Consider the following 18,146-nt stretch of genomic DNA (forward strand, 5'->3'; position numbering starts at 1 on the left):
TTTTCGAGAATGGCTAGTTTGAAATTTGAATTTAGTCGCCCCCACGTAATTTGCTCTCTAAGAATTTTACTCGGAATTTAAAGAATGACGCAGAGCACAACTGCGGTCACTGGGTATTGATCAACTGGCGCTCTATGTAGTTAATCAGTGCATATAGCCACAAAGAAGTGTGCTGCCATAGATTATAGTCCACAGATATAATCTATGGTGCTGCATACCATCGTCGATCGCTTTTAAATTTAGTCGCCCCCACCGTGACGTAATTTGTCCTCTAAGGGCGCGGCTTAAAGAATGACACAGAGTACAACTGCGGTTACCAGTTGTTGACACAAGCTGCGAGTAATTAGCACATGTAGCTAGCTAATTGTCACCATGCATTATGTATATGTTAAAGCATAGCCGCGAGTGCTACATGTAATTGCAACATACAGAGGACACATGAATACCAAACACTTTTCACAACAATAATGTTAGAATTGTACAATAATGACGGTAATATAACTGCTATGAAAATGTTTTTCAGTGGCCCGCCATGGTAGCAAGTCTCACATGACGGCATGTATATTCATCCAAGCACAATGGGAGTAACAAGTAAGTACGATGACAAGTTGATATGACTCCATTTGTAGAATCCAGATGAGTGGGTGTTGCTCCAGTATGTCTAAACAGTTAACAAACATTCCCGTTATAAATACGTGCTAGAGTTGCAATATAATAGTATTTAAATGCAACAATACATAGTCTCCATTGCATCACTATCAAACGACACTAAGTGGAGGATATTGTTGCATCTCTAGTATGTACACTCTATCAGTACAACCTTTCTTAATGGCCACCAGTATAGAAAGACAACCTCTCGAGTGAAGGTGGCAATAAACAAGTTCCACCGTAATTTATATACGTGATCTGATCCTGTATATTCTGTCAGTGGATGAGATCCACTTGGCCGGGACAAAATGTGACTCAAATGTCCTGGATGATCCATACTCAACCCACTTATGACCCAGTGGCACAATGGAACTGAGTATAGAGAATACAATTATATTTATTTCTAAGATGTGTGGATGTGTGGACACATTACAACACATTACATGTACATACAAGACATGCTACGTACTGTTTTAGCATTTCCAGTCACCACATTATGTACGGACCAGTCAACAATGCTTCATACTGCCCATCAGTAAACCTGAAGAAAAGTTACGAAAAATAAAAATTCACATAAGTACAATGAAACCTCATTAATATGGCCAGCTGTGGAACCAAAAAATTTGGCCTGAATAACAAGGTAGCCTTATGAATGAGGTCATAAAGTACTGCTTAGCTATATTTGGGATCTACTAGAGGTGGCCAATATAATGAGGTGGTCTTATTAAAGAGGTGGCCACTAAGCGAGGCTTCACTGTACATACAGTTCACAATCACAATGGTGAACAATAGTAATGGTTAACAATATACACTGAAACCTGCAGGTCACTTCTTGTGGAAGATTGCTCTCTACACTAAAGGACACATTCAGAGATTGTATTTAGATGGATGATACAGTAACACATTGTGACTTCAATACTCGTGATGTGTCAATGCTAGGCAGCAACCATATACACGGCACTGCCAATGCACAACATCACACTTGCTTGCACACAAAATTTTGCTCAAGATTTTACAAATTTATAATTAAGAGGTGTGGAAACTAGCTGTTCGCTCGAAAGACTGTGTGGCAGCTGTTTTCCTTCTGTACAAGTGGCCACCAAGACAGGTCCACTGTGGATGAAAGCCAGGCATTAGATATTTGTGACTGGATTTGACAAAACCAGGCTTCCACACACATCCAAATGTGCGACTTTGAAGGACCATAACTCAATGTAGGAGTAAGCTATCACTTTCAAATTTTTATCTGTTATTACATAATGCAATGAAAGAATGTTGTGAAAATTGTAGGTCAATAGCATACTGAGTGATCAAGTTACAAGTGATTAAAGTCAAAGAATTGGATGTGTGTGGAAGCCTGGTTTTGTCAAATCCGGTCACATTTGGTATTTCATGTGTGGGTCATTCCATGCCAAATCAACATGAAATTGACATGACCTCTTCTGATTTTTATATAATTTGGTACACACAAAGACTCAATTGAGAAACTACTCCACACCAAATTTCAGACCATTTGACTAATTACCTTAGTAGATATGACCGCTCAAAGTTTGAGGAAAATACTTGATCTGATTTACAGGTAACCATAAAAACCATCATAATTTGTGTTTGGCTTGACCTATGAACTTGTGGTTTGCTTTACGAGAAAGGATATTAAATTCTCTTCGCAATGATATATATGGTTTGCTATTTACTTCAAAAGTAATGTCTAACCACAAAAAAGTACTTTTTGCTTTGATCTTAATTTCCAAAGAAAAGGTAGTTTTAATTAACTTCATATTTTGGATACAAACTACTTACATGCATACCTTTCACTACTGTAAGTTTCAAGTTGGGACAACAATCAGAAAGTACAATACAGCACCAAATTCTTATGTAGAGCAATATAGCATGCAATATTGAAATTTTTGTAGATCATAATTTTCCTAGTAGTTATTTGTACAAGTTTTGTACTTCATCCTGATATCAAGACACACGGTAGTGTGTCGTGCGGCCCAAGAAGCCGGCGCGCCACACCGTGAGTATATTGACAGGAAGAACGAAAACGTCATTATCACACCTTTGTATCTCGGTGATCACTTATCTGATTGGAACCAAATTTGCTACACAGTTGCCCGCCAGCCAAGGGAGTCTACATTCCAAATTTGAAGGAAATCACTCAAGCCATTTCCGAGATACGAGCTGCCAAAGTTTCGTTTTTTTTTTCTTCGTTTTTTTTTCTTCTTCTTCGTCTTTTCGCACACTTGCAAAAATTGCTATAACAAGCAAACGCGTACTCCGATCACCTTGAAATTTGGCACACAGAAAGGGAGTCCAAAGGCGAATCCTAGCATCAAATTTGGTACAAATCCGATGAATGGTTCAGGAGTTATGACCGATTATTCGCGTAAAACAAGATCGATTTGTTGTCACGCCTACAGGGTAAACTACTTCATGGAATGAGTTGAAAATTGCTATGTAGATGGAGTAACCATCGTAGGAGTGCCTTTTGGTGGTTTGAAAGGAATCGAGATAAAGACCACGGAGATATGACACAAAACCCAACCTGTGTCACAATTACGCGATCGATTTTTATGAATAAAAAAATATTAGTTTTCACGCCTACTAGGCAAACCGCTTAGAGCAATGAGCTGAAAATCGGTGTATAGCTGGAATAATCTTCATAGAAAGTCCTTGCAGTAGTACAGAAGAATCGGATTACAAACCACTGAGTTATGATTCGAAAGCCAACTCCGTGTAGCAAATGCGAGATCGAGATACTCTAATAGAACAGTCACCCTAATAGAGCATTCGGCTAATTTATTTACTCCATTATAGAATTTTATTACATCACAAGTTATTCTGTAGGGAGTTCAGCTGCAAACAGTTAATCTTATAGGCAGTTCAGCAAGAAGACAGTCACCATGTGGAGAGTTAAGCAAATATACCACTATAGAGATTCAGAACATTACAAGTCACACTGAAGAAAGTTCAGCTATAAACAAGTCATGCACTGTGTAGAGAATTCAGCTACAATTAAGTCACTCTCTAGAGAATTCAGTTACACAGAATTCTGCTACACACAAGTCACTGTGGAGAGAGTTCAGCTACAAACAAATTACCCTTTAGAGTAATCAGCTACAAACAAAACACTTTGCAGGGTGTTCAACTGCAACAAATCAATTACCTTTAGAGCGATCAGCAATGAACAAATCAACACAAATCTACCTGTAGAGAGATCAGCTAGAAACCAACCACCCTGAAGAGAGTTCAGCTACAAAAAATCACCCTGTAGAGACATCAGCTAGAAACTAGGCACAATGTAAGGAGTTCAGCTACAAGCAATCACCCTGTAGAGAGTTCAGCTAAAACAAATCAACCTGCAGAGAGATCAGCTACAAACAAATCACCTTATAGAGAGTTCAGCTACAAACAGATTACCTGTAGAGAGATCGGCTACAAACAAATCAACCTGCAGAGAGATCAGCTATATACACACAAATCAACTTGTAGAGAGATCAGCTACAAACAAATCACCCTGTAGAGAGGTCAGCTAGAAACTACACACAATGTAAGGAGTTCAGCTACAAACAAATCACCCTGTAGAGAGATCAGCTACAAACTAGACACAAAGTAAGGAGTTCAGCTACAAGCAAATTACCCTGTAGAGAGTTCATCTACAAACAAATCAACCTGTAGAGCAATCAGCTAGAAACAAATCACCCTGAAGAGAGGTCAGCTACAAAAAATCACCCTGTAGAGAGATCAGCTAGAAACAAATCACCCTGAAGAGAGGTCAGCTACAAAAAAATCACCCTGTAGAGAGATCAGCTACAAACAAATTGCCCTGTAGAGAGATCGGCTACAAACAAATCAACCTGCAGAGAGATCAGCTACACACAAATCAACTTGTAGAGAGTTCAGCTACAAACAAATTACCCTGTAGAGAGATCGGCTACAAACAAATCAGCTTGTAGAGAGTTCAGCTAAAACAAATCAACCTGCAGAGAGATCAACTACAAACAAATCACCTTATAGAGAGTTCAGCTACAAACAAATTACCCTATAGAGAGATCGGCTACAAACAAATCAACCTGCAGAGAGATCAGCTACACACAAATCAACTTGTAGAGAGATCAATTACAAACAAATCACCCTGTAGAGAGATCAGCTAGAAACTACACACAATGTAAGGAGTTCAGCTACAAATAAATCACCTTATAGAGAGTTCAGCTACAAACAAATCACTCTGTAGAGAGATCAGCTAGAAACTGGACACAATGTAAGGAGTTCAGCTACAAGCAAATCACCCTTTAGTGAGGTCAGCTACAAACAAATCAACCTGCAGTGAGATCACCTACAAAAAAGCACCTTGTACAGAGTTCAGCTACAAACAAATTACCCTGTAGAGAGATCGGCTACAAACAAATCAACCAGTAGAAAGATCAGCTACACACAAATCAACTTGTAGAGAGATCAGCTACCAGTGTTGGGCAAGTTACTTTGTAAAAGTAACTAGTTACATATTACATATTACTTGCAACAGAACTATTTAGTTACAGTTACATATTACCCATAAAATAAAGTAACTTTAATAATATTACATATTATATTACTTTGTGTCCACAGCCTTAAGCTGTCACGTGTGAAACTACCACCTTATCACGTGACATTATTGCGTTGTTGGACAATGTGCAAATCTTGGTTATAAGTAGGAAGCTAGTGAATAAGCTTCATTCAATAGGCCTCGTTACTTCGTTGTGGTTAGGCGTTACTCAGAGGATTACTAACGAGATTAGTAACTTCGTTACTTTTAGTAATAATATAATGTCATATCAGACTCGTTACAGTAATTATATTACTTAGGTAACGCGTTACGTTTGTAAGTAAAGTATCTTGCATTATATTACCTGTTTTCATAGCGTATTTCGTTATATTACTTTGTTACTACAAAAGTAACGTAACGCGTTACTTATGTAACGCGTTACTCCCAACACTGTCAGCTACAAACAAATCACCCTGTAGAGAGATCAGCTAGAAACTAGTCACAATGTAAGGAGTTCAGCTACAAGTAAATCACCCTGTAGAGAGTTCAGCTAAAACAAATCAACCTGCAGAGAGATCAGCTACAAATAAATCACTTTATAGACAGTTCAGCTACAAACAAATTATCTTGTAGAGAGATCGGCTGCAAATTAATCAACCTGCAGAGAGATCAGCTACACACAAATCAACTTGTAGAGAGATCAGCTATAAACAAATCACCCTGTAGAGAGATCAGCTAGAAACTAGATACAATGCAAGGAGTTCAGCTACAAGCAAAATCACCCTTTAGTGAGTTCAGCTACAAACAAATCAACCTGCAGTGAGATCACCCACAAAAACGCACTTGTACAGAGTTCAGTTACAAACAAATCACCCTGTAGAGAGATAAGGTAGAAGAATTCACCTTGTAGAGAGTTCATTTACAAAGAAACCATCATATAGAGAGTTCAGCTACAAAGAAATTACCCCGTAGAGAGTTCAGCTAGAAGAAGTCACCTTGTAAAGAACTTAGCTACAAAGAAACCATCATGTACAGAGTTCAGCTACAAAGAAACCACCTGTACAGAATTCAACTACAAACAAATCACCCTGTATAGAGATCAGCTAGAAGAAGTTACCTTGTAGATAGTTCAGCTACAACAATTCACCCTGTAGAAAGATCATGCTAGAAGAAGTCACCTTGTAAAGTGTTCAGTTACAAAGAAACCATCATGTAGAGAGTTCAGCTGCAAACAAATCACTCTGTAGAGAGTTCAGCTACAAAGAAACCGCCATGTAGAGAGTTCAGCCTCATACAAACCACCTAGTAGAGAATTCAACTACAACAAATCATCCTGTAGAGAAGAAGTTACCTTGTAGAGAGTTCAGCTACAAAGAAACCACCATGTAGAGAGTTCAGCTGCAAACACATCACCCTGCAGAGAGTTCAGCTACAAAAAAATCACCCTGTAGAGAGTTCAGCTAGACGAAGTCACCTTACAGAGAGTTCAGCTACAAAGAAACCATCATGTAGAGAGTTCGGCTATAAAGACACCACCATGTAGAGAGTTTAGCTGCAAACAAATCACCTGTTACAGAGAGTTCAGCTACAAAGAAACCATCCTGTATATAGTTCAGCTACATTTCAAGTCACCCAGTAGAGAGATCAGCTGCAAAAAAAATCCTGTGGGGAATAATGAGCGTGTAACAAATATATGTATATAATTTGTATAATTACTAATAAAATCAAAAATAATTGAAGTACTAAAATTCTTCTTTAAGTTCTTTTCTTCTTCCTGTGGTAAAGAAAAAAACACATGGGTTAAAAAAGCCCCAAAGCCAGCCATAGGCCGGCTTTGCAGTATACAAATACAAAAAGAAGTGATATCTAATCAAAAACAGCCAAGCTGTAAAAAAAGGTGCGGCCCCCAAAAAGGCCATGGTGAAAAAAGATGTGAAATCCAAGGTGGCGGCCAAGAAATGGCTGTGATGGTAGGTTAATGGTTACATTTTAATAACGGCAATTCAGGTGAATTTTGTGCCGCTTGGTCTTGGCACCAAATTCACCTGAATTGTTGTTATTAAAATGTAACCATTAACCTACCATCACAGCCATTTCTTGGCCGCCACCTTGGATTTCACATCTTTTTTCACCATGGCCTTTATGGGGGCCGCACCTTTTTTTACAGCTTGGCTGTTTTTGATTAGATGTATATAACAGCACTAATACCATACCTGTTTCACTGCCCTTACAAATGTCTCAATAGTAGCAGTGAAATATATCCCGTATTTCACTGGTAGCAGTGAAAAAGTTGTAATTGCAATTTCATTGGCTAGAATTTATGTTAACAATTAGTGTTGACACATGTTTAGTACCTAGTGACAAATTGCGGACATAGCAAAGCTAATGCACAGCATGCGTATATGCAGCGAGTATGGTATTAACTGGGAATAGCATGGGTATAGCAGTGAAATTTGGGATAAATACCACTCTTGTTGTATTGGAAATGGTAAATTTCCAATACATTTCCAATACAACACTCGTGGTATTTATCCCAAATTTCACTGCTACCCATGCTATTACTAGTACAAACAGAGCAAACCAAGAAGGGACAAATTGGCTAATAAAAGTTTTGCAAAAAACTATAGGAAAATTACGTAAACAGTTCTGCAGGTATACATAATTATTTTCGTTACAATCTTTATGGGTACATTGGCAACTGATAACACAGAACTTGTCATTTAACAAAAGAATTCTGATGTAAACACATTACTGTTCTACATAACCAAAAAATTCAATTTTCATAAAAACTAATTAATTAAAACTATACTCTTTTATTTTGCTTTTATGCAAAGCATCAAAAAGTTTACTTACTTTTTGCACAGACTACACATGCCTTACAAGTCCCTTTTGTGATTAAGACTGAAAGTACTTCAGTGGAAGTATGAAGACTTTATTTATTTGCTGTCATAGCGATGTAAGCAATAGATGATGTAAGCAATAGTCTGTCACATATAAAACAGATAGGAAAGTGCTCTATAGCTATCAATTATTCCTTACAATTTTTTTGAAGCATGGCACAAAAGCAGTGGGCTAATAGTTGTTGTAATTCTTTTAACAATCAAAGGCACAAGAAAACTAGCTTAAGACCTTGGATGGGTGCAAAAATTCTTACTCTCACTCTTGAAGAGACGATATGTAGTAACTGTACAAAAAACTGTCAGAAAATGGAAATAACTCAGTATGAATCAAGCGGCGATGATTTTCAACATCAGGATCTGGAGAGCGTTAACAAAGGCTTAGCTTTAATTGGAGAATCACCAGTTGTAAAAAATAAGATACTACCAGGTGCACAGTATCCTAAGTAAAAGCTAGATAAAATCAAGTGATTTTCATGAATCTATACTTGGAGGTAAGGTTAAGATGACAATGATGAAAGTGAAGCTGAAGATGAAATTCCATGAAACAGAAGAGAAAAGTATAAAGGTACAAATTTTGACTCTACTTCCAATGAGCTGGAGCATCAAAAGAATAGAAAACGATCCAATTACATGGTTCGTAAAGAAAAAAGCTTAGTTAAATCAGGAGGCATTTTATCCACGCCTAACCCAATTCAAGGCCATGGCTCAAATGATGACAAAAAAATTTTTCTTTTAGATTTCCTAAAAGTAATCATTTTTGAATTGAAATACTCTGGTCACCAACTTTAATCGAGACACAATCTTTCTTGCTGGGCATCATTCGACTGATATCATCAGACTCGTAAAAAGTTTGAACTAGAGGTTTACCAGCAATTTAAAGATCAATTTTTCACTGAAAAGGTTAAATTTGCTGAATTGCGTCCTAAGAATTGTGTTTTAACTGGAGGTAGTGGGACACATGCTGTATGTCTGCTCCATCCATCAAAACACAAAATTGATGTTGATTGCTGGTAAATTGGCAGAGCTCACTGCTAAATTGGAAATTCACTTACAGCATTATGCTCACTGTGTTGCACTTGTCATAAATATTATGTAATACACCACAGCCTGTTTGTCATTCAAAAACTTGTGAATATTGACCAGGAATCTCAAACCTCAAAGATTACTTAAATGAAATATTTGATGATAACTTTATTGATACTATCCAGTACAAGCAGTGGGTGTCTGTAGACAGGTCAACATTGGAGATGATCACTAAACCTGCAGATGACTTTGTAGACTCATTTTGTGACCAGATTAAACTTTTGATACCCCATTCATTCATTGCCAAACAACAGTCCCTTTATCAGACAGATACCATGTTAAACCTGATGCCTGGTCATTTTCTAGTAATATGCGACTTTTCAGAGAACCATTCCTTTGTATTGCAAGATGCAGACAAGCATATCATTGGAATAATTCACAAGCAACATTGCACCCATTTGTGGCATACTACAAAGAATCAGGAGAGTTGCAACACATCAGCTTTGTTATTATCTGATTGCTTGTATCATGACACTATTACTGTACATTTATTCCAGAAGCATTTAGTGCAATTCCTTCAAGAAAAGTTTTGAAAGTAGACAAGATAATTTATTTTTCAGATGGATCAGCTGCCCAGTACAAAAACAGAAAAAAATTCTTGAATCTCTGTTATCACAAATCAGATTTTGGAGTACACGCTGAATGGCATTTCTATGCTACATCACATGGAAAAGGACCAAATTATGGAATTGGTGGCATCGTAAAACGACTAGCTGCTAAAGCAAGTTTACAGAAACCATATAATTCTCAAATAATGACTCCATGTCAACTCTTTGAATGGGGAGCTGAAAATTTAACAAGCTTGCATTTTAAATACAGTACAACAATCGACTACAGTGAAGAATACTTAGAGGAAAGGTTAAAAGTAAGTAAAACTATTCCTGGTATACAAACACTCCACTGCTTTATCCCATTAAGCAATTCTATCGTTCTAACAAAGAAATTTTCAAATTCATGTGTTGGTAAAGAGGAAAAGGTTACCGTTACCCTTGTGAGTAAGGATGAAATTCCAGTTGATAAAAGTACAGGATTTGTCACAGCTGTGTATGAAAAGAAATGGTGGTTGGGTTGTGTTCTCCAAGTACATCAGGATGACAGAAAAGTTAGCATTAATATATTAATCCCTAATGATCCATCACCATCATACAAGTATCCAGCCAGAGAAACAGATAGCTATTTTAGTTTCTATTGATGATATCCTCACAACAAGTGACCCAAGAACCAGTTATGGATGAATTTATACTATCTCAAAAGAACAAACTAAAGCAGCCACAGAGCAATTCAAGTACATGTTAAAACTACAAGTTAAATTACCATGTTTCTTCAGATATTAAAATTATAATAGTAATTTATCATATTGCTACTACATAACACTTAAAATGTATCTTAAAAACAATGTTGTCAGTGATGTCCCAATTTGAAACTTACAGTAGTGAAAGGTATACATGTAAAGAGTTTGTATCCAAAAAATGAAGTTAATTAAAACTACCTTTTCTTTGGAAATTAAGATCAAAGAAAAAAGTACTTTTTTTGTGGTTAGACCTTACCTTTGAAGTAAATAGCAAAACATATATATCATTGCGAAGAGAATTTAATATCCTTTCTCATAAAGTAAACCAAAAGTTCATAGGTCAAGCCAAACACAAGTTATGATGGTTTTTATGGTTACCTGTAAATCAGATCAAGTATTTTCCTCAAACTTTGAGCGGTCATATCTCCAAAGGTAATTAATCAAATGGTCTGAAATTTGGTGTGGAGTAGTTTCTCAATTGAGTCTTTGTGTGTACCAAATTATATAAAAATCAGAAGAGGTCATGTCAATTTCATGTTGATTTGGCATGGAATGACCCGTGTTGAAGGCATTCCAGGGCTTCCGGTAGTCTCAAATCTCACCACAGTTTACCTCAGGCAGTGTTGTGGTCACCACTAAACCACCGGAATGCTGTGTTATGTTCACCTTATGCTTGGCTACTATATTGTAGAACTGAAATAGATACTCTGAAAAATATATCCTATGGATAATGACTTCATCACTTTCTTCATCAGTTATAAGGACCATGCAATAGTGAAACTTTTACACTTTGGGCCGATAGCCAACTGCCTAAGTCTGAAGCAGTGCCTTTGGTGTTCTAACAGATTGGCTGCCCCCTTGCTGCCAGCACTCACTGTCTCATACGCTGTCACACGCTAAATCCATCTCTATAGCCAGTTAGAACAGCATGCTTCTTACCTTTTTTAAGGCCGCAAAATGCAGCCACCTCTTTAACAAGCTAGGTCAGAAAATTTTTGTCCCTACGCTATACGGCCTGAATAATGACCAGTTTTCACTGTACTATTAGTGATTAGTGATCATGGAGGATTATTCATTAAGATACTAAGATATAAAAACGCTACAACCTCTAAATATAGCAGTAAATTTTTTACCCTGGTCCAATGTCTCGTAATAATCATGAGAGACTCTACTGTGACAAATACATGTTTATCATGATATGTGCTAATCGCCTTTTTACAATTAAGTTTTACAACACAAATACATGTATAGTTAAACTCACCAATTGTGACTAAATCCCTTCAACACGAAAAGACAAGTAATGAGACAACCTCCCAGGTGCGCTTATTTAGTAGTAATATAAATTTTAAAGGCGTTTATTTACAACAGGACATAATTACGTGCCCTTCTATTTGTAACGATATGTGAGCTAATCTGTCAGCAAGCAAGCGAGCTACAACACTAAACAAGAAGCTTTATGACTCTCTTCTCACATTCTACACGTGAGTAACATTACAGCACACATCATTACATCATTCCTATTACATAACACTACATAAACTATTAATCAAGTGTCTACAGTGTTACATATTGTCTCTGTACATACTTGCCTTTTCTTTACTATTCTCATTTCATTTCACAAGATCTCTTGGTAGGGGCGTGGCTTCTTCGCTTGAATTAGTCAGTGCTTGAAGTAGATCGAGATACTCTAATAGAACAGTCACATTTCTACAAGTGCCATATTTTTATATTGTAAAGTCTGTAAGTAGCTAGTAATTATACAATCGGATGCTAAGCAGAAGTTGTAACTATGCTAAATATTGATTGCTGTGTTACAGCTGTTTTGTGACTGCTCTAATAGAGTATCTTGATCGTTTTAATGCAGTACAAGATGATAGGCAAAGTGTTATTAAGCAGTGGCAGATCTAGAGGGGTTTCTGGGGTTTCGACAGAAACCCCCTTTTAAATTTAGCTCAGTGGCACATAAACATTGTTGCACTGACAATTTGTCATAGCAAACAACTATATACCACTGTATTTCAGTAGCATGCATGCAGTTGAACTTAACTGAAACCATTTATAGGTATTAAACCCTCAGCAACACTTCACTTTTCATCTCTCACTGCATTAAAAACGATTGAGATACTCTAATAGAGCAGTCATGTAACTACTCTAATAGAGCAATCAAAGCTACAGATCGCAGTCACCATCTTCGCCCAATAGTTAGCAATAGTGTTTGTTTAAAGCATTGGATTTATTGCAATTAGTAACTAAAAATAGCCTAAGATCCGATCTCAGAACTTCTAAAGTCTCAAAATTTTCCAGAGAAATGTCATCAGATGCCTTATTCAGCTATACCAACTTTCAGAAACCCCTTTTAAAAATCCTAGATCCGCCACTGTTAAGGGTTTACTAATTAAAATGGGTGGTAGTTGACTGCAGTTGCATGCCACTAACAGGGCCGTCCAGAGAAATTAGAGAGCCCAGGGAAAAGAGTTAAAGAGGGGCCCAGGGGCAAGGAAGGGTCTAGATTCTGACTGCTCTATTAGAGTATATCGATCTTTCTTTAAACAGGTATTCAAGGGGCCCCTTTCGGGCTGGGGCAAAGGGAAAAATACCCCAGTTACCCCCCCCATGTGGGTGGCCCTGGCCACTAAAATTACAGTTATATTTTAATATTCTGTCACTGTAATCTGGGGTTTCTGTCAAAACCATGGAAACTCACCTACTGTTATCAACAGTGCATTGCTTATTCTAACAAAAAGTATTGAAATCCCATCCAAAAACAGCTTATAGCTGTAAAAAAAGTGCGCGTCCAAGTAAAGCAGAGTTAACTGCGACAAAAAGTAATGATATCATAATGCGGCCATGTGCGAGGTGTGCAAGTTGTAAAATTAATATTAGCTAATCAGATAATACAATGTTATTGTTAAAGTGTTAATGAGAACTATGTGATGCTGCTATTTTTTAAGTGTGTGAGCATCTTCATAAATGCCACATAAATTTAATTCTCAATAAAGCAATGTGTATAGATTCTCTGATAGTAATAAATAGTTTGAGTTTGGCCACCTTTCCTTTGTTCATAGCATTGCTGTATACAGGAAAGGCGGCCAAACTCAAACTATTTATTACTATCAGAGAATCTATACACATTGCTTTATTGAGAATTAAGTTTATGTGGCATTTATGAAGATGCTCACACACTTAAAAACTAGCAGCATCACATAGTTCTCATTAACACTTTAACAATAACATTGTATTATCTGATTAGCTAATATTAATTTTACAACTTGCACACCTCGCACATGGCCGTATTATGATATCATTACTTTTTGTCGCAGTTAACTCTGCTTTACTTGGACGCGCACTTTTTTTACAGCTATAAGCTGTTTTTGGATGGGATTTCAATACTTTTCGTTAGAATAAGCAATGCACTGTTGATAACAGTAGGTGAGTTTCCATGGTTTTGACAGAAACCCCAGATTACAGTGGCAGAATATTAAAATATAACTGTAATTTTAGTGGCCAGGGCCGCCCACATTGGGGGTAACTGGGGTATTTGCCCCCTGCCACAGCCCGAAAGGGGCCACTTGAATACCTGTTTAAAGAAAGATCGATATACTCTAATAGAGCAGTCAGGATCTAGACCCTTCTTTGCCCCTGGGCCCCTCTTTAACTCTTTTCCCTGGGCCCCTCTTTAACTCTTTTCCCTGGGCCCTCTAATTTCTCTGGACGGCCCTGTTAGTGGCATGCAACTGCAGTCAACTAACACCCATTTTAACTAGTAAACCCTTAACAACACTTTGCCTTTCATCTTGTACTGCATTGAAACGATCAAGATACTCTATTAGAGCAGTCACAAAACAGCTGTAACACAGCAATCAATATTTAGCATAGTTACAACTTCTGCTTAGCATCGGATTGTATAGTTTAAATTACTAGCTACTTACAGACTTTACAATATAAAAATATGGCACTTGTAGAAATGTGACTGTTCTATTAGAGTATCTCGATCTACTTCAAGCATTGACTAATTCAAGTGAAGAAGCTACGCCCCTGCCAAGAGATCTTGTGAAATGAAATGAGAATAGTAAAGAAAAGGCAAGTATGTACAGAGACAATAGAGGGGCGCGTAATTATGTCCTGTTGTAAATAAACGCCTTTAAAATTTATATTACTACTAAATAAACGCACCACAATAGGCTTGTGTGGCTGTTGTCTCCAAGGTTGTCTCATTACTTGTCTTTTCGTGTTGAAGGGATTTAGTCGCAATTGGTGAGTTTAACTATACATGTATCTATTTGTGTTGTAAACTTAATTGTAAAAAGGCGATTAGCACATATCATGATAAACATGTATTTGTCACACTGGTAGAGTCTCTCACGAAGTCACGATTATTACGAGACATTGGACCAGGGTAAAAAATTTACTGCTATATTTAGAGGTTGTAGCGTTTGTATATCTTAGTATCTTAGAGGTGGCTGCATTATGCGGCCTTAAAAAAAGGTAAGAAGCATGCTGTTCTAACTGGCTATAGAGATGGATTTAGTGTATGACAGCGTATGAGACAGTGAGTGCTGGCAGCAAGGGGGCAGCCAATCTGTTAGAGCACCAAAAGCACTGCTTCAGACATAGGCAGTTGACTGTCAGCCCCAAGTGTAAAAAGTTTCACTATTGGTCCTTATAAGCTCCTGATGAAGAAGTGATGAAGTCATTATCCATAGGATATATTTTTCAGAGTATCCATTTCAGTTCTACAATATAGTAGCCAAGCATATGATGAACATAACACAGCATTCCAGTAGTTTAGTGGTGACCACAACACTGCCTGAGTTAAACTGTGGTGAGATTTGAGACTACCAGAAGCCCTGGAATGTCTTCAACACATGAAATACCAAATATCTAATGCCTGGCTTTCATCCACAGTGGACCTGTCTTGGTGGCCACTTGTACAGAAGGGAAACAGCTGCCACACAGTCTTGCGAGCGAAACAGCTAGTTGCCACACCTACCAATTTGTAAAATCTTTAGCAAAATTGTGTGTGCGAGCAAGTGTGATGTGGCAGTGCCGTGTATATGGTTGCTGCCTAGCAGTGACACATCACGAGTATTGAAGTCACAATGCGTTACTGTATCATCCATCTAAATACAATCTCTGAATGTGTCATTTTGTGTAGAGAGCAATCTTCCACAAGAAGTGACCTGCAGGTTTCAGTGTATATTGTTAACCATTAATATTGTTCACAATATTGTGAACTATATGTACAGTGAAACCTCACTTAGTGGTCACCTCTTTAATAAGACCCCCTCATTATATTGGCCACCTCTAGTAGGTCCCAAATATAGCTAAGCATTACTTATGACCTCATTAATAAGGCCACCTTGTTAATCAGGCCAAATTGTTTGGTCCCACAGCCTGCCATATTAATGAGGTTTCATTGTACTTCTGTGAATTTTTATTTTTCGTAACTTTTCTTCAGGTTTACTGATGGGCACTATGAAGCATTGTTGACTGGTACGTGTATAATGTGGTGACTTGAAATGCTAAAACAGTACGTAGCATGTCTTGTATGTACATGTAATGTGTTGTAATGTGTCCACACATCCACACATCTTAGAAATAAATATAATTGTATTCTCTATAAATAGTCAGTTCCATTGTGCCACTGGGTCATACGTTGGTTGAGTATGGATCATCCAGGGCACTTGAGTCACATTTTGTCCTGGCCAAGTGGATCTCATCCACTGACAGAATACACAGGATCAGATCACGTGTATAAATTACGGTGGAACTTGTTTATTGCCACCTTCACTCATTCAGCAGGTAACAGTGTATAAATTCTCAATTAGAATTGGCTTTTCAAGAGTGGTTGTCTTTCTATACTAGTGGCCATTAAGATAGGTTGTACTGATAGAGTGTACATACTAGAGATGCAACAATATCCTCCACTTAGTGTCGTTTGATAATGATGCAATGGAGACTATGTATTATTGCATTTAAATACTATACTATTATATTGCAACTCTAGCACGTATTTATAACAGGAATCTTTGTTAACTGTTTAGACATACTGGAGCCACACCCACTCATCTGGATTCTACAAATGGAGTCATACCAACTTGTCATCATACCAACTCGTTACTCCCATTGTGTTTGGATGAATGTACATGCCGTCATGTGAGACTTGCTACCATGGCAGGCCACTGGAAAACATTTACATAGCAGTTATGTTACAGTCATTATTGTACAATTCTTACATTATTGTTGTGAAAAGTGTTTGGTATTCATGTGTCTCCTCTGTATGTTGTAATTACATGTGTAATTTTGTGTGGGGGTGCTATAAAATGCAATAATGCATGGTGACAATTGTATTAGGCGATTTTGCACACTTCCTTTTAAGCTAGCTACATGTGCTAATTACTCACAGCTTGTGTCAACAACTGGTAACCGCAGTTGTACTCTTGTGTCATTCTTTAAGCCGCACCCTTAGAGGACAAATTATGTGGGGGCGACTAATTTCAAAACGAAGGATGGTATGCAGCACCATCGATTATATCTATGGACTATAATCTATGGCAGCACACTTCTTGGTGGCTATATGTACTGATTAACTACATAGAGCGCCAGTTCATCAATACCCAGTGACCGCAGTTGTGCTCTGCGTCATTCTTTAAATTCCGAGTAAAATTCTTAGAGAGCAAATGACGTGGGGGCGACTAAATTCAAATTTTAAAATAGCCATTCTCGAAAACAAATGTTTCAATCTGAACGAAACTTTCAGAACAGTTTAAAGACACATTGCCCTACATGCCAAGCGAGTATTGCGGAAAACAACAATCTGGGATTTGTATTTGGCCTCTAGGTCGACTGAGGACGACTGAAACTTCGTTTGGTGCTGAAATCACGACTGTAGGGTAATCATGTATGGTGAAATCGATGATGTGAATCTTGAGGTGATTGAGTGAATATTGAAGCGATAACAGGGCGATCAATGTTCGGAATGCACAAAGGAACGCAAGGCACACGCCTGCGGTTGCGTCTAACCGCATGCGATAAAAAAAAAAATTTTTTTTAAAATGAAACTTCCCCTTTGATGTCGGCAACCTCGATCACGAAACAATCGGCATGGATTTGCTTCACTGCTTGTGTGGTAGTTACTAGTGACACGATGAGTTCAACTCCAGAGTTTCAGAGGGATAGCGTAAGTGACGGGTGGATTACAGGAAGGCCGAATTTGACAACGTTCGTTCTTGTAAAATCCTCACGTAGTGGTCGCGTCATTTATTGTCTGCGGCGCGCGTTTCTGCTTTACTGGCCGCGCGACTCACTACCGTGAGTCTTGATGTATACTGCTTCATCTTCAGATTGCATAAACATGTAATGTTGACATTTTGATTGCCAACATTAAACATTTGGTGTTTAACACCTTACTGAACAATACGGAAGTTATTGCTCAGTCTACCTTACAACTATAGGTAATTAGAAAAGTTGGTGTCTTTGTGATCATGTTGGTAAACTCATCCAGGAGACTGAAGGTTTACATGCTCTCATAGTTTCTACTTATGGACCAAGTTAATTTTATACACAAGCCATCTTGTTTAATAATAATACAATGTGTGTTGCTACAGAAAGTGAGTTGAAGACTAATGAGGGAACTCTGTGAAGATACTCAGAATTTATCAGGTAACTAAGAACTATATAGCAGTTCTAAAACATTTTG

At 37.7% G+C, this 18,146-nt stretch overlaps 1 protein-coding gene and 1 long non-coding RNA gene across 2 annotated transcripts in view; one reads left to right on the plus strand and one right to left on the minus strand.

The window, feature by feature from the left end:
* The window catches only part of LOC136246072 (adhesion G-protein coupled receptor V1-like), a 251,552-nt gene that overhangs the window by 181,506 nt on the left and 51,900 nt on the right, over positions 1–18,146 (minus strand). The window lies entirely within an intron of this gene.
* LOC136246076 (uncharacterized) lies at positions 14,616–17,102 on the plus strand. Its single transcript, XR_010696231.1, has 3 exons — positions 14,616–14,701; positions 15,906–16,249; positions 16,492–17,102. It is a non-coding gene; the product is annotated as an uncharacterized lncRNA (long non-coding RNA).

The sequence above is a fragment of the Dysidea avara genome, chromosome 15 (genome assembly GCF_963678975.1).
Source record: "Dysidea avara chromosome 15, odDysAvar1.4, whole genome shotgun sequence".
In the NCBI taxonomy this organism is placed as follows: domain Eukaryota; kingdom Metazoa; phylum Porifera; class Demospongiae; order Dictyoceratida; family Dysideidae; genus Dysidea; species Dysidea avara.